At 35.7% G+C, this 24,728-nt stretch overlaps 1 protein-coding gene and 1 pseudogene across 6 annotated transcripts in view; both read right to left on the bottom strand.

The window, feature by feature from the left end:
- LOC128093624 (uncharacterized) overlaps positions 1–14,086 on the bottom strand; it is a 30,960-nt pseudogene extending 16,874 nt beyond the window's left edge.
- LOC120419966 (protein grainyhead) overlaps positions 1–24,728 on the bottom strand; it is a 441,413-nt gene that overhangs the window by 179,299 nt on the left and 237,386 nt on the right. The window lies entirely within an intron of this gene.

Genomic DNA, 24,728 nt, shown 5'->3' with positions numbered 1-24,728 from the left:
ACAGTGCCCGCTGGCGATCGACGCGGAGACACTACGCGCCTGGGTGATCAAAAATGCAAATAAAATCAGCCGGCTGCGGGCGGAAATAATCACTTTAGTCACACGTTTGAAGGATTTACGAGCGCGCCTCTTGAAATCTGTGTTGCATATAATATTGCACTTTCAGAGAGGGGTTTTTTTTTAAGTTGAGCAAAGGCGTTGGCTAGGACTAAATAGTTGATATTTAAAGGAGGCTGGAGTATGAACAAATAAATTTTGAAAATACTATTCTCTTGCTGATCCGGTACATTTTTGGTGAATTATTTACTTAATCGTAAAACTGTAATTTATAAACTAATCATCACTGATCCCAAGTTTACCCTAACTCAACCACGTCAGCAAGGCTCAGCACCTCCTGGTTTCGCGCAGGGACTAATTTGCTAAAGTGTAGACAAATGTTCACCGTTTAGTGCCACACGCAGAGCAGCGCCGTACTCTGATATGTCCCCCTCTCTTGCTGCAGGTCCTGTAACAACAACACCACTTTGCATATTTTGCCACAGAGACTGAACTCGGGGAGGGGTGGGAGACATATCGGAGTATCACTTGCCACGATCGCGATTTCAACGGACGGGGACTTGTCAGCAGCGAACTAGATCGCGGGGCGCACGCCCAAGTGTTGACTGAATCGTTGAGCAGCCGCCAAATGTTACGAGGGGTGAGCGGGGAAGGGAGGGTTGTTATCTGAGGCGGTGGACATCGAGGTCGATCGTTCTTTGCGTGATCGCGCTTTTGGTTCAATTAATCATAATCACACGGTTCTGGCTGCCACTTGCACTTTAGTACATATACATACAGCAACTGTGGAACGCCAGCCAACAACAAGGGGTTGAGATCGTTGATAACTCTGGGAGATATCAGGCAATAGCTATGCTTGTTCCGAACACGGTGTTTAAAGTGAGCCTTTAGGCGGGCTTCGATCTAAAACTTCGCCTAAAATAAATTTTTCAACCAAAAAAATAATAATCTTAAAATATCTTAAAACTATCACAGATATTTAGCATTATGGTTACTTATGCCTCAAGAAACATACTATAAGAGAACGAAAATAGAGCAAAACTTTTTTTAACCATACAAAAAATAGCCGACTTTTCAGAAAAAAGTATCTATCAAATTTCTCACAACAATATACTTTAGTTGATTCTATAGGATTAATCTAAATTTGTTGCAGAAGGATCTGAAGAAAAATCTTTAACAATGTAAAAAATGGCAATCCAGTGTTTCCCCTGTAAATTATTTTATTTACTCTTAAAAAGTTTTTAACGATTGAAAAACATAATAATAATAAAAACCTTTTTAAGGGTGCACACCAACCAAGGAAGTTGTTGTCTTCTTATTCTAAAATTGTTGAACTTACGGACCCAATCCTAGAATAATCTGATTATAAAAATTGACATTTTTGTTGTTAATCGTTATGGAAATAGTAGCTCAGGGGATGAATACAAAAATATATCGATAATTTTCGTAGTTTTGACGATACTAATATGTCTGTAACAAAAATCTTGGTGCAAAAGCTTTGGTAGATGTTCACCGTAAAGGCAAAGAAAAAACATAAAAATTAAAAAAAAAAGTTTGAAAAAAAAAAATGTTTTCGCAAAAAATAGGTAAATTTGATAACAAGGTGCAGGTAACTTTAACAAAAATGACAAAGAGCTTCAAATTTCAATCATTTTTTAAAGCCCGAGTTGGTCACAAACAGTTCCAAAAATTACAGTTAGTGATTTTATCAAAATGTTAATTTTCATGTCCATAAAGTAAATGTGTAAATGATATCGCTGGGTTATTCTTTATCAAGTTCGCTCAAAATTGACACAGGCGCTCACAGTAACCCCAAAGACAGCTTGTGAAGCATGAAATCATTGCGTTGATAGAATACAATCATATTTTTGATATTTCGGTTCTTATTTCACAAAATCAAGAGCAACTAAATCGTACTATTATGATGTTATTTCAAAATTATTTATACTATACTCAGCAGCAAAAGCACAAAAGCATGCACATCACCTTTGTGAGCAAAAGCATGTACATAATATTGTATGAGAAAACGTGTACACAACAAGGATGTAATTGTATGAGAAAACGTGTACACAAAAAGCATGTAACGAAGAAAAAAAATCAAATCTGCTCACCTCAAAAATAACATCAATCTGGCGAGAGTCATACTCAGATTACCAAGTCTGCCCAATGTAACAGTAGTTTTTTCGTACGTCGTATACTGTGTTGACTGCATACGATGTATGGGGTGGGGAACCTACAGCTACATCGGTGAAGATCGAATCATATTCATAGCGGCGAGATAGCCGAGAGGGTTGGTAATCTGGATATGTCTCTCACCGGATTGATGTTATTTTTGGGGTTAGCAGATCTGATTTTTTTTTCTTTGGTACATGCTTTTAGTGTACACGTTTTCTCATACAATATTACATGCTTTTGCTTACAAAGGTGATGTGCATGCTTTTGCATGCGATTGTACCATCGGATTGCTGTGTATGAGCCTATGTTTTTTTTAAGAATGAAGGAACATCGAAAATATTTGTTAAAGAAAATTGCAAAACATCACAGAAAAAAATGTTGAATTTTGGAATGTTGAAAATTTGGTTGGTTGAATATTACCTCTTTTTTTGAGTAATATTCCATAAAAAATGTGTAAAAATGTGAACCTGATGAATATTCATCAAAAACTGATGAAAATTCATCATTTTCTGGGGTAAAATTCATCATTTTTTTAGCCACAAAATCTGTCACCATTTCCTGATGAATATTACCATCATTTTTTTCTGTAATTAAAAACAAGGAAAAAATATGTATAAAATCTGTTTTCAAACAATATACGCACATGATATCAGTTTTCTTACTACACTGATTTATATTTTTCTGTACATTCTCATAAACTAGATCGGGACCCATGGTGTAGGGGTAAGCGTGATTACCTCTAACCCAGTCAATCTGGGTTTGATCCCAGAAGGTCTCGGTGGAAAATTTTGAGACGAGATCACGCTTTCCGTCGGACTGGGAAGCAAATGTTGGCCTCGGTCTAACCTAGAGGTTAGGTCGTAAGCTCAGTTCAGGTGTAGGAGTCGTCTCCCTGGGTCCTGTCCCAGATGGAGTCGCTGGTAGGCAGTTGGACTAACAATCCAAAGGTCGTCAGTTTGAATCCGGGAGTGGATGGAAGCTAATGTGTTAAAAAAGGTTTCGCAATCGAGAACGCCAAAGCAGTGCTGTAGAGCGATTAATTTTGATTTTGATTTTTTTTTGATAAACTAGAAGGTCTCCACAATCAGGTGCAATTTTGTGGGTCAAATTATTTTTCTGTAAAGTTTGTAAGAAGAACTACTGCGTTTCATCTCTGTTGCGTGCATTGTGTAGAAGAAACGAGCCGCCATACTCCATACAAAACCCAAAAAAAAAAACATTTTTTTGTCTATGATGTCGAAAAAAATTCTAAAGGTCAGATGTAATACAATGTTAAGTAAAGAAAACAAGCAAATAAATAAATGTTTAAAATAAACCCACATTTGCAACGTTCATGCTAAATTTGATAATTAGTTGTTTTTTTATCTATTGATTTAGTTCCTAAATTTTGCAGCAGTTAAAATGACAAAAAAACAACTTTTCAAAAATAATTTAGTTACTAATGTCCCTACATTTTAAGATGTTTCCAACACGTTGAATACTGAATGCTGAAAATTTCTTTTCATTTTATGATTGCATCAACAAAATGCATAAAATTGATTAGATTTCATTCATGTATTCAACATTAAAATAACTTAAAATGCACTAATTTAGTAACCTATTTGTAATCAAAATGTGTATCAGCAGCGAAACCTACACCATGATATTTTCACCATCCTACAATTTCCAGATGTTTGAGTCTTGCGCAATGCAACTTGCATATTTCGTTATTGATATTTTCCTGTTGCAGCAGGGAAAATTGAAAAATTGACACCTCATCGAACACGGCATCTAGCATCCTCTCGGGTGAACCTTGTTCGATTCCGGGAATTGCGTGCGAATGCACAATTAATTCACCATCACTACTCGCACAGCTATGACAAGACAAGAAGCTTTGGGCCGAGTGAAACATGCATGTTGACTCCGACATTGTAGTGTAGGCCGGGGCGTTTTACACGGGACATAAATCGTCCACGACGTGCTGTGGTGGCTCATTTTGCTGCTTGTGTGAGAGAAAATGATTTTAAAGATATCGAAAATATTTGCCTGATCTACAAAACATAGATTTTATTATGAACTGGTATAAACTAATTGCGACAATTATGTACGTAACCAACGAAAACGCCTCCAGGGTGGGTTTAGTAGTTTAGCTCAAGCTGCGTGTGGTTGCACTATTTTAAGCTCGATCCGACCTGAGTTATGGTGGTTTTGAAAGTTTGTAAACATTTGCAATTTGTTTACGGTCATCTTCGAAAACTGTGCTACCAATTCAATAACTTTTCAGCTCTTTGAAAAGAACAAGTTGGTGGCACGGTTGTTCCTCAACTAGTGAGGGGGACAAATTTATTGCGAATTGTTATCTCCGGCGGCCAGTGCCGCCGATTGCCGGGCAGGTCAATTACGGACCGCAAAGGCCGCGGCAATTAAACTGCAACCCGAAATGAATTGAGCAGTAAATTTGTCATATTTTGCGTAATGAGCCACTATGCAAATGGCATCTGGAATTGGAAATGAAGGTGAATAAATCGAAGAGAGATGGTCGTTTTTTTTGCTTCTGGCGAGTAGAGAGTTGAAAGAGACTTGGCCGCGCAGAGATACCGCCGCCGGTGATAAGCGCTCTAGGTTGACTAATTGTTTACAGTCATGAAAAGTTATTTCCCGCGCGCTGGTGAATCGAATCTGAAGGTAATCCTGAAGCCAGAAGCTGACCGGGGATTTATTGGAGGACAAGGAGATATTGACAACTCAATAACAGTGTGGAATGACTACATGAGACGTGAAGACATTTGAACCATCAACTTTTTTCTTAATTATATTTTTTAAATTTCTTATTTCTAGTTGGTCATTTGTCATTTCTCATTTCTCATTTGAAATTTGTCATTTATCATTTGTCATTTCTCATTTCTCATTTGTCATTTCTCATTTGTCATTTCTCATTTCTCATTTCTCATTTCTCATTTCTCATTTCTCATTTCTCATTTCTCATTTCTCATTTCTCATTTCTCATTTCTCATTTCTCATTTCTCATTTCTCAACTCACACGAAATCGGGAAAAGTTGCCCCGACCCCTCTTCGATTTGCGTGAAACTTTGTCCTAAGAGGTAACTTTTGTCCCTGATCACGAATCCGAGGTCCGTTTTTTGATATCTCGTGACGGAGGGGCGGTACGACCCCTTCCATTTTTGAACATGCGAAAAAAGAGGTGTTTTTCAATAATTTGCAGCCTGAAACGGTGATGAGATAGAAATTTGGTGTCAAAAGGACTTTTATGTAAAATTAGACGCCCGATTTGATGGCGTACTCAGAATTCCAAAAAAAACGTATTTTTCATCGAAAAAAAAAAACACTAAACAAGTTTTTAAAAATTCTAACATTTTCCCTTACTCGACTGTAAAAAATTTTGGAACATGTCATTTTATGAGAAAATTAATGTTTTTTTCGAATCTACATTGACCCAGAAGGGTCATTTTTTCATTTAGAACAAAATTTTTCATTTTAAAATTTCGTGTTTTTTCTAACTTTGCGGGGTTATTTTTTAGAGTGTAACAATGTTTTACAAAGTTGTAGAGCAGACAATTACAAAAAAATTTGATATGTAGACAGAAGGGGTTTGCTTAAAAACATCACGAGTTATCGCGATTTTACGAAAAAACGTTTTGAAAAAGTTACTTTTTGCGGTTCTCTTTGTTTCGTCGTCCGTGTCTGTCGCGGGTGACGTTGAACGGCCATGATCAGCGACGACCAACTATTTCATGTTCTAAAAATTTTACAGTCAAGTAACGGAAAATGGGTGAATTTTTAAAACTTTTTTAGTGTTTTTTCGATGAATAATACGTTTTTTTCGGAATTCTGAGTACGCCATCAAATCGGGCGTCTAATTTTGCATAAAAGTCCCTTTGACACCAAATTTCTATCTCATCACCGTTTCAGGCTGCAAATTATTGAAAAACACCTCTTTTTTCGCATGTTCAAAAATGGAAGGGGTCGTACCACCCCTTCGTCACGAGATATCAAAAAACGGACCTCGGATTCGTGATCAGGGACAAAAATTACCCCTTAGGACAAAGTTTCACGCAAATCGAAATCAGGCCGGGGCAACTGCTGTGTGAGTTGGCGGAGAATTACCCATTTCTAATTTCTCATTTCTCATTTCTCATTTCTCATTTCTCATTTCTCATTTCTCATGTCTCATTTCTCATTTCTCATTTCTCATTTCTCATTTCTCATTTCTCATTTCTCATTTCTCATTTCTCATTTTTCATTTCTCATTTCTCTCTTATCATCTCTTCTTTTGTTTTCTCGTTGCCTTTTCTCAATCAAAAGCATTATTATTAAACTTTAAGCTTTTACCCAAAGATGGTCATAGTCGAGCAAATGAGCCTCAATAAACTTCGTTAAGTTTGTCTCTTTAGCAGATAATTTGCCTCACCTGGGCGAGATAAGTGACCCCGGCCATTCTCGTAGGTTTCACAAAGACTATGTTTGGGGCGACGAAGGTAGTTCCCAGACAAGGAAGCACATTTTATCGCCGCATTGTACAGTTCAGACCCACTTGCAAAAAAAAGCGCTGCCGCACACGCAGCTTTTCCAGACATTTTGAACTGGTGCTCCCTCTCGGACGACGGAGCCAACGCAATAATTTACGCTACCTACTCTCACCTTTAATAATAGTGATTAAAATATGCATATCACATCAAACTTGGCTGGTCAGGCACGGCGGACTCCAGAGCTGCATAATACGCACCATGCGCGACAAAGACCGAACGGAACCGCCACCCATAGAAATTCCGCTGCCCAGGGTGACAGTCTACGACAGGGTGGTCACTCGAAACCTAATTCTAAAAAAATTGGGTAAAATTCTCTCGGAAAATCGAGTCTGGCTGAATAGGCAGGGCAAGTTTGAGACATTGGTTCACAACTTTGAGTCAATAATTGTTTTTTTTTTGCAGGAAAAAATAAAATGATAAAGTGCACACCCTACCCAAAACGGAACCGTTGGTGTAGTCCCAGAGGGACTACTGCCTCGATGGATTTTCCTCTGAGCCATCAGCCGGGAGAATGGGTCCCATGAATGTGTCTCCGGGTGGGGCTATGTAGCTACTTATTAATTACATTTTTTCTTCCCCACGTTAACATGAAACGACCAAAGTTTCGAAGTCTTGGGCCACAGGGATATAGTTTGCAGTCGTTACTTTATACGACGGCGTGACTCTTGATGGCGGCCAAGAAAGGACTTTTGTTAAATGTTGTGATATCATGCCAACGAAAGTGTTTTAATAAAAAAATATTATGAGGCTTAAGGGTGAGAAGTTGGTCGATTTTGTTGGGAAAATTTCTCCCTTCACAATCTGAACCGTTTCCGTTCAGAGCTACTAAACAAAACCAAACATGAAACGCTGATTTAATAAATGTGCCGACAACGGAATCGATTACACGATTCACCAGCCTCGGCTGATTGAATAAAGCAATTGCGACGATTGCCGCGTGCGAAACGATTTGAACTTGGCCGCTTCAATCCGGGAAATCCTGTCTTCAACAGAAGCATCCGCGAAGTATACACCAACCGAAGTACATGCAAATGTCCCTAGCCGGGGCAGCCTCGAGAGGCCGCTTCATTAAAATATTCATGCAAATTCCCATTGACAATAAAACATGTTCACGTAATCGGGAAGGAGACCGCCATGGGGGTGGAACTGGCCAAGAGGGCTGGAAAAAGTTCCTAACGGAGCGGAAGTGGTGTGAGGTCATGTCAGAAGTAAATCGATCTTATTGTGAGGACCGTTTTTTTTAAATATAGAAATTTATCTGTAAATTTGAAAAGATATTAAAAACTTGTTTCGTACAACTATATTAGATCAATAAATTCAAGTTTTGCTGATCTGATGATCTTCCCAGCACTGGCCTTAGCTCACTACTGGGTACTCCAGATGAAATCAGAGCTCAACCCAGCTAGTAAGCCTCTCCTTAACCGTGGGCTATTTGTAGATCTCGCTCTCAACCAACTTAAAGACCTCAAGATGCTGCTGCTGTGCGGTGCTTCTGGAGCAGAAGCTCGTTCCAATTTTTCAACGCCGGGGTGCGCTTTAATCGTTTGAACATGAAAATATTTATTATTTACATTATCGACTGCTGGGTCTTGGGGTGCGGAGTCTTAGCGTTAGCTTCCGGAGGTGGCCACTTCCAGCCAGTGCGAGCGGGCATTGGCCACATAGGGAAAGTAATTAGCCGCTGTGCCGCGCCGTTCTGCGCGGAAAGTATGTTCTATTAATTTAAGCCAAGTTACGGTAGGAAGGGCGCGGTGTGGCGGTAAAACGTTACGATGTCGCTAGTTAAACCCGCGTAGACTCGTAGATTCGTAGCTCCAGGGGACAAGCCGAAGTCGATGCAAGATGAGATCTTATCGGGATGTGCTCAAGCACGCATAGACTACCCTCTCCGAGATGATGGCCTGATAATGGGAAATAATTAAGGTTGTCATAAAAATGTCAAACCAATTAAACCGTACTTCCGACGAGACGGCGAACGTGAAGATGATGATGGCCGGTGAGCACGAAATGGCTCGATCGATCGATGCGGGCAAAAGTTTACCAATTTGTCAATGTTCTGGCGCGCTGGAAGTCACGGAACGATCGCCGCCGCCACCAAGTTATCGGGATAATTCGATCTGCATAACAAACTAGCAACACTGTACTTGTTAAACGCTTCGGTGTGGCATTTTGCCGCGGGTGGTACCAGTTTGGCCCTGTTTGGTTCCAGATAAAAGCATTTGCCTTGGGTTTGTGTGTTACTGCTGGCCACTCTGTGTCTTTTTAGCTGGCAACCCTGTCAAATGTTTTCAATACTTAAGTGGAGTTTACATTGTTATTCAAGTCTTAATTTTTAGAACATAAAAGAAAAATATTTCCGAAACCTCTAAGACATCTTTGAAAAGGAAAATGGCCGATTGAATATGTCTTATTGTGCAACTGGCAACACTGCCTCGAGTTTTGTCTTCTTAAGAGGGATTTATCAATCTTTACTAGACTTAATGTTGTTTTGGGGATTCAACGTCTCACATTGTTGAATATGAATGCCACATTCAGTTAAAAATAAGTTGATTTAATTTAATAAAAAAAATAGTTCCACAAAATGATTTGAAATCAAATACCAATTCATACAAACCTTAAGCGCTGATCAGTAACTTCCAATTAGGATCACAATTAATCATTCTTAGTTAGGGAAACTTAGAAGGGTATCTATGACCCACTTGGGGGTCGATATCCGACGGTCCAATCACTTTGTAATTTATCTAATTTCCTCCCGACACCAACAATCTTGCACATTTACCTTCGGTGGCATAATGCAGCAGCAGCCTGCACTTTTATTATAAAATGCATAAATAAGAGCGCGTCGGATTGGCACACAAATAAATGAGCATAAAATCTAGCGGAAAGTTGCGCCTGGCGACGGCCTTGTGCGTCCGATTTTGCCCGGCAGCGATTGTGGTGTGCCGCTCGCAAATCGCTTCCGGAGGACTCCCAGACCAGATTTAATTTAAATGGTAATAAAGCGCCCGGGCTCCCGCGAATCGGCTGACCGGGCTTGGGCACTCACGCAACTCTCCGGTGATATTAAAAGGTGTTTGGCAGAGTTGTGAAAAACGCATGAGTGTATCTCACTTTTCACTGTTCATTTGCCTCATTTCTCGAATGATTTTTTTTATTTTTTTTTTCGATTTAATTTTTGATCTCCTTTTAATAATTGCTCACTCCTTTTCTCATTCTTCATTACTCATTTCTCATTTCTCATTTCTCATTTCTCATTTCTCATTTCTCATTTCTCATTTCTCATTTCTCATTTCTCATTTCTCATTTCTCATTTCTCATTTCTCATTTTTCATTTTTCATTTCTCATTTTTCATTTCTCATTTCTCATTTTTCATTTCTCATTTCTCATTTCTCATTTCTCATTTCTCATTTCTCATTTCTCATTTCTCATTTCTCATTTCTCATTTCTCATTTCTCATTTCTCATTTTTCATTTCTCATTTCTCATTTCTCATTTCTCATTTCTCATTTCTCATTTCTCATTTTTCATTTCTCATTTCTCATTTCTCATTTCTCATTTCTCATTTCTCATTTCTCATTTCTCATTTTTCATTTCTCATTTCTCATTTCTCATTTTTCATTTCTCATTTCTCATTTCTCATTTCTCATTTCTCATTTCTCATTTCTCATTTCTCATTTCTCATTTCTCATTTCTCATTTCTCATTTCTCATTTCTCATTTCTCATTTCTCATTTCTCATTTCTCATTTCTCATTTCTCATTTCTTACTTCTCATTTCTCATTTCTCATTTCTTCTCATTTCTTATTTCACATTTCGAATTATTTATATTCATTCCTCATTTCTGAAAATGAATGAAAATCCCTCACATCTCATGTCTCATTTCTCATGTTTTATCAAATGTTTGTTCAAAAAATTTCACTAAAAAATTTCCACCACTGCTCACAACATCTGTCACCACCGCCGGTGGGCCTGGCGGACTAGACTTTGTAATACGGTTTAATGAATTTTTAGTAAATGGTTTTATTATGCTCACGTCTCACGGCTTTGCGGCGACCGTACACTTTTATGGTCAACATCATGAGATAGCACAAAGTGTGTTTAAATTCTGCGCACGCATCACTCCGGACCAATCTGAGTGCGGTAGCGCTGAGACATTGTAGTGTGTTTCGAAGATTAAAAAGTGTTCCGTTTTTTTTGTCGGAACATTGGTGCGTTGTAAAATCGTTTCGGGCTTGGAACGCTTACTTGGCAATAGTTGGGTGACCCCCGCGAGTCCAAAGAGTGTGTCGTAAACGTACCTGGAATGACAGAAGGAGAAAAATAAAAGTTAATTTATTTATTTGGTGGTCCTTGGTCAGAGGCGCTCAATATTTTATTTCATGTTGGTTGTTTGTAGTTGACTCATAAAACTAGGATCAGGATTAGATCCAGAGTATCGGCAAATATTGGTAATGAAATTTATGCAAATCTGTAATCAAATACATTGTGTTTAATGCAGCCATAAAAGCATATCTAGTAGCTTTTTTAAAATAAGCTTTATTTGTTGCTGCAAAAATATAAAAAAAATACCAATATTCAGTTCGAATAAATTCTATGAATCGAACAATACTCCAGCAATTCCATTTGAAAAGAGCCTAAACCGAAAAAAAGTCCTCCTTTTTCTTTTTATTTTTCTTTTTTTGGCTCTTTGGTCCAGACACGGTAAAAAAGCAAATTTAAGTTTTCGTACGAATTTTTCAAATGCTAAGCTAGATTTTTGAAACTTCTTACTATTTGCTCAAATAGCCAAACTAATCACCTTTCTTTTGCATCTAAAACAGCTAAAATCGGATGAAACGACGCGGAGATATGATTTTTTGAAAAAAGTGGTTTTTGCAAAAAATTACGAAAATTGTATTTTTTTTTAACCACCCTAGGACGATGTACGTCACCCTAACGGCCAAACAAAAAAATATGGGTCTAATTATTTTGGTCAAGGAACCCCTAGAAAAATTTTGAGCCCGATCGGAGAACTTTTTTTCGATTTAAGCAAAGATTCAAAGATTCAAAGATTCAAAGATTCAAAGATTCAAAGATTCAAAGATTCAAAGATTCAAAGATTCAAAGATTCAAAGATTCAAAGATTCAAAGATTCAAAGATTCAAAGATTAAAAGATTCAAAGATTCAAAGATTCAAAGATTCAAAGATTCAAAGATTCAAAGATTCAAAGATTCAAAGATTCAAAGATTCAAAGATTCAAAGATTCAAAGATTCAAAGATTCAAAGATTCAAAGATTCAAAGATTCATCAAAGATTCAAAGATTCAAAGATTCAAAGATTCAAAGATTCAAAGATTCAAAGATTCAAAGATTCAAAGATTCAAAGATTCAAAGATTCAAAGATTCAAAGATTCAAAGATTCAAAGATTCAAAGATTCAAAGATTTGAAGATTTGAAGATTTGATGATTTGAAGATTTGAAGATTTGAAGATTTGAAGATTTGAAGATTTGAAGATTTGAAGATTTGAAGATTTGAAGATTTGAAGATTTGATGATTTGAAGATTTGAAGATTTGAAGATTTGAAGATTTGAAGATTTAAAGATTTAAAGATTTGAAGATTTGATGATTTGAAGATTTGAAGATTTGAAGATTTGAAGATTTGAAGATTTTATGATTTGAAAATTTGAAGATTTGAAGATTTGAAGATTTGAAGATTTGATGATTTGAAGATTTGAAGATTTGAAGATTTGAAGATTTGAAGATTTGAAGATTTGAAGATTTGAAGATTTGAAGATTTGAAGATTTGAAGATTTGAAGATTTGAAGATTTGAAGATTTGAAGATTTGAAGATTTGAAGATTTGAAGATTTGATGATTTGAAGATTTGAAGATTTGAAGATTTAAAGATTTAAAGATTTGAAGATTTGAAGATTTGAAGATTTGAAGATTTGAAGATTTGAAAATTTTAAAACTTGAAGATTTGAAGATTTGAAGATTTAGATTGCATTTAAACATCGCAAGAAACAAACAATTTATTTCCGTGCAGTTCGCATTGACTGACGGAGGCAATAAAATGTGCTGTCATTCATCAAAACGCGATCAGAAGTCGCGATGGCAGGTTGCGTTTGTTTTTATTCCTCTTTTCTTCTCTTGCACCTGACACATCGCTGCCTGTTGCTGATTTCGCTCGTTTCGAGCTAAGAAATTCCATGATCCGCGATGAAAAGAGAGGGAAATTCCTTTTAGTGGACGATTTTCCTGGGATGTCCCATGAGGAATCGCCCGTTTGAGAATTCTGTACAAATGTCTGGAATGCGATTTTTTTCAGCTTCTTCGAGTGTATTTGATGTTGAGAAAACAAAACTGAAGAGTCTTAGTTTGTATTAACATTTGGTTCAATGCAAAATTAACTTAGGACAAAGTATTCATTTACCGCGCAGAACGATTCTTCGCTAATAAGGAAGTACAAATTGCTCTGGTTGATTTCATCATAAAACCGCGCCGTTGTTTGCGTCTGTAAGTCGGTAGCTTATCTTTAGAGCGGATCTCTTCGGGAGGAGGACGAATGTTGCATAAAAAACAGGTGATCAACGCACTATCAAGATACGCCACTCTCCAGCGAGTTGGAGTTTATGTCCTTTTTTGGGAGCAGAAATCGAATTAATTAAGTCACCTTTCGGTAGGTTGTATGAAATATTTAGTGAAATATCTGTGTGGAATTAAAAATGGAAAAACTTGAAATGAAAATTTTACGATAGGAGCAATATTTTTGCGATTCATCTTTCCGCAGAAAGTGTCCCCCCTGGGCAAACGATCGTCATCGCGAAAGGCATCTTTAACGGAACATGTCTCTCGGAGAGTGTGTCTGGCAGATGATTCACGCTCTAATTGTGACGAGCACCTCCCAAAGGACCTAGGGCGGTAATCAGGGCCACCTCGCATGATGGTTAAACGGGGCTAGGCCCAAGTGAAGGTTTGAGTACCCAAGGCGCGGGAAATTGCAGCTTAATTAAAGTTAAAGATGTTCAGTAGCTTAGCATGGTTGCGTATCAATCGGTAATAGATTTGCATACTTTTTAAAATTATGATGATAAATAGTGAACAATTTCTATTGCTGAGAAAATTTCAAAACAAATTCTTAATTTCTCCGATTATTGTAAGTACTTGTAGAATGTTGGCGTTGGTTGATATCATAAATTCAAATTTGCTTCATCCATCTAATATCTTTTACAACTTTGTATTGACAAACTGATCTACCTTAATCTTCTGAATCCCTTCCACTATCGCAAACGAGCCCTTGTTGAAACGCTTAGTGGTACAACCGTTAGTACCGTTGACTACCGTCGTCATCGTCGTAAGCTTGAAATTAGCAAACAAGAGAATAATTGCTGCACATTCAAGGTAATCAAATATGATTAAGTTATGTAAGATATTCATGCGCGCGAACTCGATCGCTTAACCCTCAATGATCTTTTATTCTTTTTTTTTGATATTGTCAAAAAAGTTCTCAAATCTTATGTTGCCAAATTATTGAATAAGGTTTGCTTTTGGAATCATCAACCAACCAGAAATCTTTGAGGTTCAAGGGTTAACTTTTCCAATGTTCAAACCCCCTCGAACCGAACCCACTTTTAAGCGAGTGCCAGATTAAATCAACGCCAGGCCAATAAAGTCATACTCCCGGTGCCGGAGCTACTGCTTTCAGCCCTAAGTACCACCACGCGGTAGTTAGTTACAGGCCACGCGGACAAAGCGCGCCCGCGATAGATAAAGATATCGCAGCCCGTGGCCAGTCCGCGCAATCTGTTCGGGCAGCACGGAAGCCGATGCAGATCACGTGGCTCTTACTCGGGGTTGCCCTGTGGGGGTCAAATTTACTAGGGCGCAATCGACTAAATGGACCTTTATTGGGTAGAATTACCTACTGGTGGTATGAACGGAATGATAACGGCAAGTTAGAGGGAGTCCTGTGTAAACTGCTGGACTGTTCAGGAAGTATATCAATGTTGGAAATACACGTGGTTGGGATTTTAAAAGTTTTTATGTTACTTATCTATAAAAATGTAATGTAATTTCCCACGTGAAAAACATTCTTTTCTTACCGTTAACTTTTTCATTATCGACGGCATTTATCATCTTTGCTCTTTCGATATCTTTTAATTTCCAACACCCTCACTTCACTAGCGATTCATTTTCCCACCAAATGTCAAAAGGTCGCGCCAGAGATTCAATTATTGACGTGAATTCCCGTACCACCCGTTCAAACCTGAGAAGGGTCACTATGGGAAAATTGCCTGAGCGTTTCTAATCTTAAGTGCTAAAATAATTGAAAAAATTAGCACACGTTCGGTTCTATTCATGTATCTTAGTCAGAGGTGCCGGTATGGGAACGACGCACCGATTCAGAATTAATGTCCTACGATAGCCCCTTGCACGCCGGGTGAGAAATGCACTTTTACGAGGCTCTTTTCTTTTACGGTTCTTTGGTTTGAAAAGCAATAAAAAAATATAAATGGTTGTTTCTCTGAAGCCAAAATACTAAAAAAAAACTTGATTTCGAAAACATTTCGCACTTATAGGAGGATCGATCGACTTCTCGCAACCGGGGAATCGTTATGAATCGATGTTTCCCTCCAATCACCCCTCGAAGAAGTTGATAAAAAATTAACAGAATTAATATTTTCCATCACACCCCCTCCCCCCGTGCCCGCCTCCCCCTCTCAATTTATCCTTGCCCAGCATCTGGCGTGTGTGTGTGTGTTTGTGCAGCAGATCAATAAACGAGATGATGATGAAAAAATCGCTAAAGACAAAGCGAAAAATGCCGGCGCGAATCACGGCGCGGAATCTTTTACTCCTGGGGTCCCTGAGAGCGTGTTCTGTTGGAAGTTGGCCGCGCAATGGCGCTGGCTCAAAGGGACAAGAGAGAAAAAAAATCACCTATAAATGAGTCGCGTAAATACATTCATAAAAGTCTGCTTAAAGTTGTGCGCAGAAATTTATGGAAACGGTTATTTTTTTGCGCGCGAATGATGCGTGAAACGTTTTTTGAGTGATCAAAAGAAACTCAGAGTGAAGAAGTGACGAAGTGAAGAAGTGAAGAAGTGAAGAAGTGAAGAAGTGAAGAAGTGAAGAAGTGAAGAAGTGAAGAAGTGAAGAAGTGAAGAAGTGAAGAAGTGAAGAAGTGAAGAAGTGAAGAAGTGAAGAAGTGAAGAAGTGAAGAAGTGAAGAAGTGAAGAAGTGAAGAAGTGAAGAAGTGAAGAAGTGAAGAAGTGAAGAAGTGAAGAAGTGAAGAAGTGAAGAAGTGAAGAAGTGAAGAAGTGAAGAAGTGAAGAAGTGAAGAAGTGAAGAAGTGAAGAAGTGAAGAAGTGAAGAAGTGAAGAAGTGAAGAAGTGAAGAAGTGAAGAAGTAAAAAAATGATCAAATGATCAAATGATCAAATGATCAAATGATCAAATGATCAAATGATCAAATGATCAAATGATCAAATGATCAAATGATCAAATGATCAAATGATCAAATGATCAAATGATCAAATGATCAAATGATCAGATGATCAAATGATCAGATGATCAAATGATCAAATGATCAAATGATCAGATGATCAAATGATCAAATGATCAAATGATCAAATGATCAAATGATCAAATGATCAAATGATCAAATGATCAAATGATCAAATGATCAAATGATCAAATGATCAAATGATCAAATGATCAAATGATCAAATGATCAAATGATCAAATGATCAAATGATCAAATGATCAAATGATCAAATGATCAAATGATCAAATGATCAAATGATCAAATGATCAAATGATCAAATGATCAAATGATCAAATGATCAAATGATCAAATGATCAAATGAACAAATGATCAAATGATCAAATGATCAAATGATCAAATGATCAAATGATCAAATGATCAAATGATCAAATGATCAAATGATCAAATGATCAAATGATCAAATGATCAAATGATCAAATGATCAAATGATCAAATGATCAAATGATCAAATGATCAAATGATCAAATGATCAAATGATCAAATGATCAAATGATCAAATGATCAAATGATCAAATGATCAAATGATCAAATGATCAAATGATCAAATGATCAAATGATCAAATGATCAAATGATCAAATGATCAAATGATCAAATGATCAAATGATCAAATGATCAAATGATCAAATGATCAAATGATCAAATGATCAAATGATCAAATGATCAAATGATCAAATGATCAAATGATCAAATGATCAAATGATCAAATGATCAAATGATCAAATGATCAAATGATCAAATGATCAAATGATCAAATGATCAAATGATCAAATGATCAAATGATCAAATGATCAAATGATCAAATGATCAAATGATCAAATGATCAAATGATCAAATGATCAAATGATCAAATGATCAAATGATCAAATGATCAAATGATCAAATGATCAAATGATCAAATGATCAAATGATCAAATGATCAAATGATCAAATGATCAAATGATCAAATGATCAAATGATCAAATGATCAAATGATCAAATGATCAAATGATCAAATGATCAAATGATCAAATGATCAAATGATCAAATGATCAAATGATCAAATGATCAAATGATCAAATGATCAAATGATCAAATGATCAAATGATCAAATGATCAAATGATCAAATGATCAAATGATCAAATGATCAAATGATCAAATGATCAAATGATCAAATGATCAAATGATCAAATTTACTTTTCAATATCCTAAATTGAATTTGAGTTTGCATATGACAACAATGTATGCAATATTTAACCACTTTCGTATGGAACCTCCCCCTTCAACCCATTCCGATCATGATGTAAGTCCTTGAAGGCCCTCAATCCTTTTCTGTCAGCCCTCTTTTTTTTCCTCCTGACGAGAGTCGGCTCATTAATGAATCAGCACACTTGGCAATCAATCATTTGCATTTATCAGTCTTTGAAGTTTTTTTTGTATCAACTCGTCCCTTCTCGTGTTTCAACCGCGAGGAACGAGAGGGGGATCCAGTGATATTATGCAGTTTTTCGGTTCAAAACCTTTTTTGTGCGGCTTCCCACCTCTGAACGTGTGGTCGACGTGCGAACTCGAAACGCACTTCAACAATGTTGGATTGGGGTTCTTTCATCTTGGGGCCGAGACCGCTTCAGTCCGTTTTTTTTGTTTGGTTCTCTCGGCTGACCACAATTATGACGTTCCAAGGATGCAACGTGACGTGGATGACCCCTAGTTCAGGCATCGACAGAGATATGAAATTATCAGTTGATGGTTTGTGGTACAATTTTGAGAAAAAAAACATAAAGCTCTGATACTTCATTGACAACCCAGATCTTTGAATCGATTTTAATCCTTAATTAAATACTAATTTTGGTGGCATTCAGTTTCAACTTGGAAAATTCAATGAATTTAATATAATAAATGAAATAAAATTTAAAAGAAATAATTTAGAATTCTTCTTTAAAAGACTAAAGTGGATACTTAATTCAATTTTTTTTCAAATAATCTCGAAACATATTGATATTGTTTCTAGAAGATTTGATTAAACAATTAATTTAGAATTAAACAATTAATTACAGCACAAAATGTAGTGATTATCTAATCGGTTGTTTAAATAATGATCAAATCCGATTCCATAAGAAAGCCTAAACTCAAAACACAATGCATGTCAAAAAAAAAATGTCAAGTTATACAATCACGTGGTAATCTGTACCACCTGAGCTTGCTGCCGAAACCGCAAAGTCTCCTTCGTCGGGGCAATTGACATCATCGAGCGCACTCTTTATGAATCAATCCTTGAAAGAGATCACTCGCGTTTGGTGTGGGGCTACCTGATCTGCGCCGAGCGAGCAGCTCAACACGGGTTCTGCGGTTAACTAATATGTAGCAAATAACACTTTATAGCACTTTTATACATTTATTTCAAACATTTTTAAAATGAATATTTTAAATGTTTGTCTCCATCTTTAAATGTTTTTCAAATTTCAAAGTTTACCCCCTTTATTAATTAATCATTATGATTATTTAGAATCATGGATTTAAAACATATTTTAAAGTAAGCAAATTGTTCTTCGTGTAATCGTAAATTTGATTATGTTTTGAGTTAATCATAAATTTCAAAAGTTCTAACGAAGCATCCACAAACATCTTGGATGTTTATCTTCATATTTCAAGCAAAAAATATGTTTGTCAGATGTTAATGTCAGAAGTAAAACATAAAAAATTAAAAGAATAGATTCCTTCTATGTAAAAGTTATAAAATAAAGAATGAGAACATATTAAAAACATTAAATCCTCGTAAAAATCTTATTTAAAAAAAAAACCTGGATCACAAAAGCACATTTATAATTTTATTGCGAATATTTTGCTTTATGAATCATTAAAACAGGACATTCACGATACTAACTTGGAAATGGTCTAAAATTAATATCTAATGCCTTTTAATAGTTAGGATCAAATCACAAATTTGCTGTAAGTTCTTAGGCAAGTCATATTTATGATTTTCCCTGAAATTAAAAGAAAAATGAAATGTTTTCCAGAATTTTCATAACTCTTCTTTGTTAAACCAATTCTAGCTTCTTATATTATTATTTGAGCAATCCGCTACAAAATCGATCAATTTCTTGATTTTTTTTTTTACTTTATGTTTCTTTTTTGTTTAGAAAGTTCTGAATGTATTGTTAACCTTTTAGAATATCTCAGTAACAAATTGACCGAATTTGAAAGTCCGAAATTGAAAATTAAAGATAATTTCCACTGCTTCTCGAAAAACAATTATCAGAAATTAACAAAGATGGGTACCATTTAAAAAACGAATATATTCCTATTTTAACCATAAATTATGCTTAAAATCAATGTAACTTGAAAATTATGCACTTCATAAAAAAAAAATGTAGAGAAGCAATTCGCTACCAAAACCGGAAATGGATTTTATTTGTATTTTTTTATTTGGCTCAAACTTTGTGGAGTTCTTCCCTATAATCAAAGAAGCTATTTTGTGTCGTTGGTTCACCCATAAAAGTCTCCATACACTGCTCCATAGCTGCTGTCCATACAAAAATGGTACGTAAATATTCAAACAGCTGTAACTTTTGAGTGAACTTTCTGTTCAATTTGAGAAAAAAACAGGTACACGCAAAAAAATTACAGATTTTTTAATCAACATTTTTTCACAAAAACACAATTTTCCAAAATACACATTTTTTCGAGATTATTTGATATATTTTAGGGTACAAAATCCCGCAACTTTTGAGCCATGGAGAAACATGGTCAAAAAATATGCCGCTGAGTTATGATTTTTTGAAAAAATAGTGTTTTTTTGAAAAAAAAAAAAAACCGAAATTTAATGCAAAAACAAATTTGATGTAATTTTTAATGTAAAATTTAATTTCCAATCGAAAATTACCCTACAGATTTTTTGATAAAGAGCTCTGTTTTCAAGATATAGCCACCGAAAGTTTGATTTTAGCGAAATATTTGCAGTTTTTCGTTAGAAAAAAAGTGACCATTTCTAAAAACATCGTTTTTTAAACAGAAAATTTGCTATGAAATTGTTAAGAGACATTGAAGATTGGACCTCTGGTTGCTGAGATACAGCAGCTTAAAGATAAAGAAACACGAAAATTGAAGTTTTTTAAGTTTCACCCAAACAACCCACCATTTTCTAATGTCGATATCTCCGCAACTACTCCGATTTTCAATGTTTAAACATTAAATATGCGTGAAATTTTCAGATCTTTTCGATAAAAAATATTTTGAAAAAAATTAAATCAAGACAAACATTTAAAAAGGGCCTAACATTGAATATTACGCCCTTATGAAATGTTAGTCTTGATTTAATTTATCTCAAAATATTTTTTTCGAAATGCCAACTTTGCCGTTGGTGTCTTCGGCAAGAAAATCAGAAAATTCACTCAAAAGTTACAGCTGTTGAATATTTACGTACCATTTTTGTATGGACAGCAGCCAAAATTGTATAGAGACTTGTATGGGTGAACCAATGACACAAAAAGGCTTCTTTGGTCAGAGGGAAAACCCCCACAAAGTTTGAGTCAAATAAAAAAATACAAAACATAAAAATGGTTGAAATAGGCCGATTTCGTAGAGAGTTGCTCAGAGGTTCGATTCGATTACAAATTTGATTTGTTATTAAAATCTAAAGTCTTTTTTTTCAAAAGAAAAAAAATATAAAAATTATAACTGTAATTTCTTTGAAAATGAAAAAAATATATCCATTTTTTCCGTGTACCTTTTTTTATTAGTTCTCATCAATGCTTAACAAATTTGCCGAATACTCCAAATCCATACTGAGTTTCAAATATTTATGTAAAACTTTCGTATGAACAGCTGCCAAATTTGTATGGAGACTTCATTGGGTGAACCAATGACATCAAATTAAAAAAGTGCTTCTGTTAGCAGGATATCTAAAAAAAAGGATATCTAACCCATACTGTGCCTAAAATACAATTTGAAGAGATTTTATGTATTTAGATTATATTTATGCTATAATTATGATGAAACCATATTTTCCAAATTACACCCCGATTTCGACGGTTTCCTAAATATTGACAAAGAGAGAGTTCCATGTATAATATAAACAAAAATCCTCAATGTTATCTTGAAAACTAATACAAAAAACTTGTAATGATTTAGATTGATTTTTATCAAATTTATTCCGAAGATTCAAAATGTACCTATAATGCGTGATGACGACGAGGTTTCAAAATTATTGTTATTGTACTAAATCTGTATCAAAATCGTTTCCAAGGACTTTTCAGGACATCACCCTTCTGATAAAAAAAAACACACTCACAACTACATGTTCTCGCGCATACACCACATAGTGCGTAAATTGCCATCAAAAGTCTGAATTATTTATAGAATCGTTCGAGATCGGTCCATTTTTATGTAAAATTTTCAGAATCCAGCGAGCGCAGACTGTGTGGTGTGTGTGTTTTTTTTAGTTCTGTTCCGCAATCCGTAATAAGTCCTCGTGGTGGACATTCGAATTCGAGAAATGACCGACCGGCACAGGTTGAAATTGAATATTCATTAAGGACACCACCACCACCGCGACAGAGACGTGATGCTGCGCGCCATCCCAAGGGGGGAAGGTGAGGAGGAAAGCGAATGATTGTAATGATGCTTTAATAATAATATGGAAACATGGACACAAACATGGACGAGCGCAACAACAACAAAAAATGGCTGTTCGTTTTGACTCATTATTGGCATCTCCTGGTGAGGAGCTCTTCGAGCTCTGTTTAGCACGAAAAAACAAAGTCGAAACGAACAAAAAAAAAAAATCCCGAACAGACACTGCTTAAATGTCTTCTCTTTCTTTCGCTGGAAACAATGACAATTAAGAGAGACTTGGCCGGGCGCAGGCGAGGAACCTCTCTTTGCAAATAAATTGTATTAATTAATCACTTATAAGGCAACGGGGCTTAAATAATATTTAATTTTTCTGTTCAGCTCGGTTTTAATTTATGTTATTATTGTTTTTGCTCTGCCCCTACGCTCATTTCGATGGATGGTCGATGGCAGAGCGACCATGCGAGTGTAGCCAATTGTTGCACTCTTTAAAGGATGGAGGTAGCTTAATTTTTGTCAATTAAGGCACGACCACATGGGGTGGCAGCGTCAGCTGCAGAGATTCCACTAATTATTGAGGGAATTTGTTACAAATTTGGATGGCATTCCATTGGGAAAGTGATTTCAATGATTTAAAAACATAACATTATGTTTTTAAGAATTGAAGGATTTTGAAAAAATAAGTTAAAAGCATTTTTGAAATTTTTGCATTTCTTATATTTAGAAAATATCTCTGAACATTTAAAACGTTATTACTAATGGTAAATTATTTTAAAATATATATTATTTTATCAAATGAAATGTCCATGGTTGAACAATTCATGAAAGAGCAGAATGTTAAAACACCAATCATTGTACTGAAATAAAATAAAATATCATTAGAATAATTTGACGCCGTCGTGCTAGCTTGTCGTGCGTCGCTTTTTGACGTTCCGAGAAAAACGCATTTTAATGTTTGACCTTGAATAAACAGAAACGAGAGCACCCAATGTAAACAATAACAATCACGTTTGGATTGGTTTACCATTCTGTGCATTGCCCTGAAGTTTGGTTGAATTTGGTTAACAGAGTCCCGAACTATAATTACAAATGTTTACGGTAGTCGAGCTCGTATCTGTGTCAAACGCGTTCTGACCTGAAATCACATTGGCCAATTGTCGCACTTACATCAATTTTCAGACTGTGTCAAGATAGCACGACCAGATTGAAACTTCTTTCATATGAAAGTTGACAAAAATGCACGGAGTTTTTCGGGTTTTATTAGTTGATGCATGTACAACAAGTAAATTAGTAAACAAGTAAATCCTGAAAAATCCACAATTTCCATAAAATTTTAGGCATTTTTGGCAGGTCTCAAAATGTGTAAAGTGTAAAGTGCCCAAGGTGTGCAAATCTTTATTTACATGCTGTATAATTTCTTAACTATTTGGGATCTTCGGCAAGAATTTTATTGGGACTGTGTAGAAAAAGAATCCATTTTTTATGATCAAAATTTTATTGGTTTTAGGAATCATGAAAAAAAAATCTTATTTTTTTTACTGGAGTTTTATTTTTGTGATGAACAAAAAAAAAATCTTATAAATTATTTCAAACTTGCAACTGCAAAGAACATTAGGCTTCATCCACAAAGTACGTCACGCTAAAATCAGCCAAAATTTTGCTTTTTTTTAACAGAAAGTCAGGATCATCGGTAATGGAAAGAAAAAATAATAACATCCCCGACACTAAATCTAAAATTTATTATTGAACAGATCTTATGAGACAGTGAGATAACAACAACTCATAGTATGGAATATGGAAAATCATTTAATCATTGATCGCGTTATTCATGTGATATTTTTCAACTTAGAAAAAACAATCATCAGTCATAACCTAATTTGTCATAATTTTTATTTTTGAAGTTTACTTAAACAATGGAAAAATTTTGACCAATTATCCATAACCCAATTTGTTATTTTGTTTTATTTTGCTCAAAATGGCCAGAACTATGGGAAAAATTTGACCAATTTCATCAAGGACAGTATTGTAGTCTTTGTACGAAAAAGTTTTCGTTCTTTTTTCATAGTGAAAAATTTGAAAGTCGATTTGTTCGATTTTTTTTATAAACATCACACAAAAAAGTGAAGGTAATAATTTTGAGAATTTATTCAAGGTTTTGTAACAGTTTGTGTCAAAATTATGCAGTTCAACATTAAATCTTATTGAAATAATTAATTGATAAAATGAATTGTCTAGACGAAATTTTGTAACGAATAGTTACACCTCTTTCTGAATAAAGCACCCAAATTCCTCGAAATCCACCGACAAGTGAAATATCAACCTATACCGCGTGTGACATGATTTATTTAAACAAAATAATAACATATGAAAGTGAACGTCACTGCTGCTGCGTGTCCGTTCATCCTGAGAATGTATATTATTTTTGCATTTAATTTTACTGTCGATTTTTTTTTTGCACGAATGAACTTATGCCGCATGTTTGCTTCTCACCATTTTACAGGTTGCGCGTTTTGCTGATTTTTTTTGTGCTGTTGTTGGATTATTTTTTCGAAAGTACAACAATGCTTGCCGCCGAAGTGCTCGAAGGTACTTTTTAAAATGATTTATACAATTTGCGGTGGCCGCGTCTGCTGACGGGGTGGGGACAGATTACGTTACTCGATTTTTTTATACTCTTGTCAAAAAAAAAAAAAACATGTAAATTTGATTATAAAGAAGGATTTGGGTGACATTTCCCGCTACGTAATTCTTGGATGATCCCTCGCAGACGCCATGCAAAAGGACCACGGCGAATGTAGGGAATGTGTTGGGCAGAAATAAAAAGGTAAAGGACGCCCGCGAGAGTGATTTTATTTTTAAAGAGACAATCAGAGAAT

This window comes from Culex pipiens, chromosome 3, assembly GCF_016801865.2.
Source record: "Culex pipiens pallens isolate TS chromosome 3, TS_CPP_V2, whole genome shotgun sequence".
Lineage (NCBI taxonomy): Eukaryota > Metazoa > Arthropoda > Insecta > Diptera > Culicidae > Culex > Culex pipiens.
Note: the sequence above shows the minus strand (reverse complement) of the source record. Positions and strands in the feature narration are given on the sequence as shown.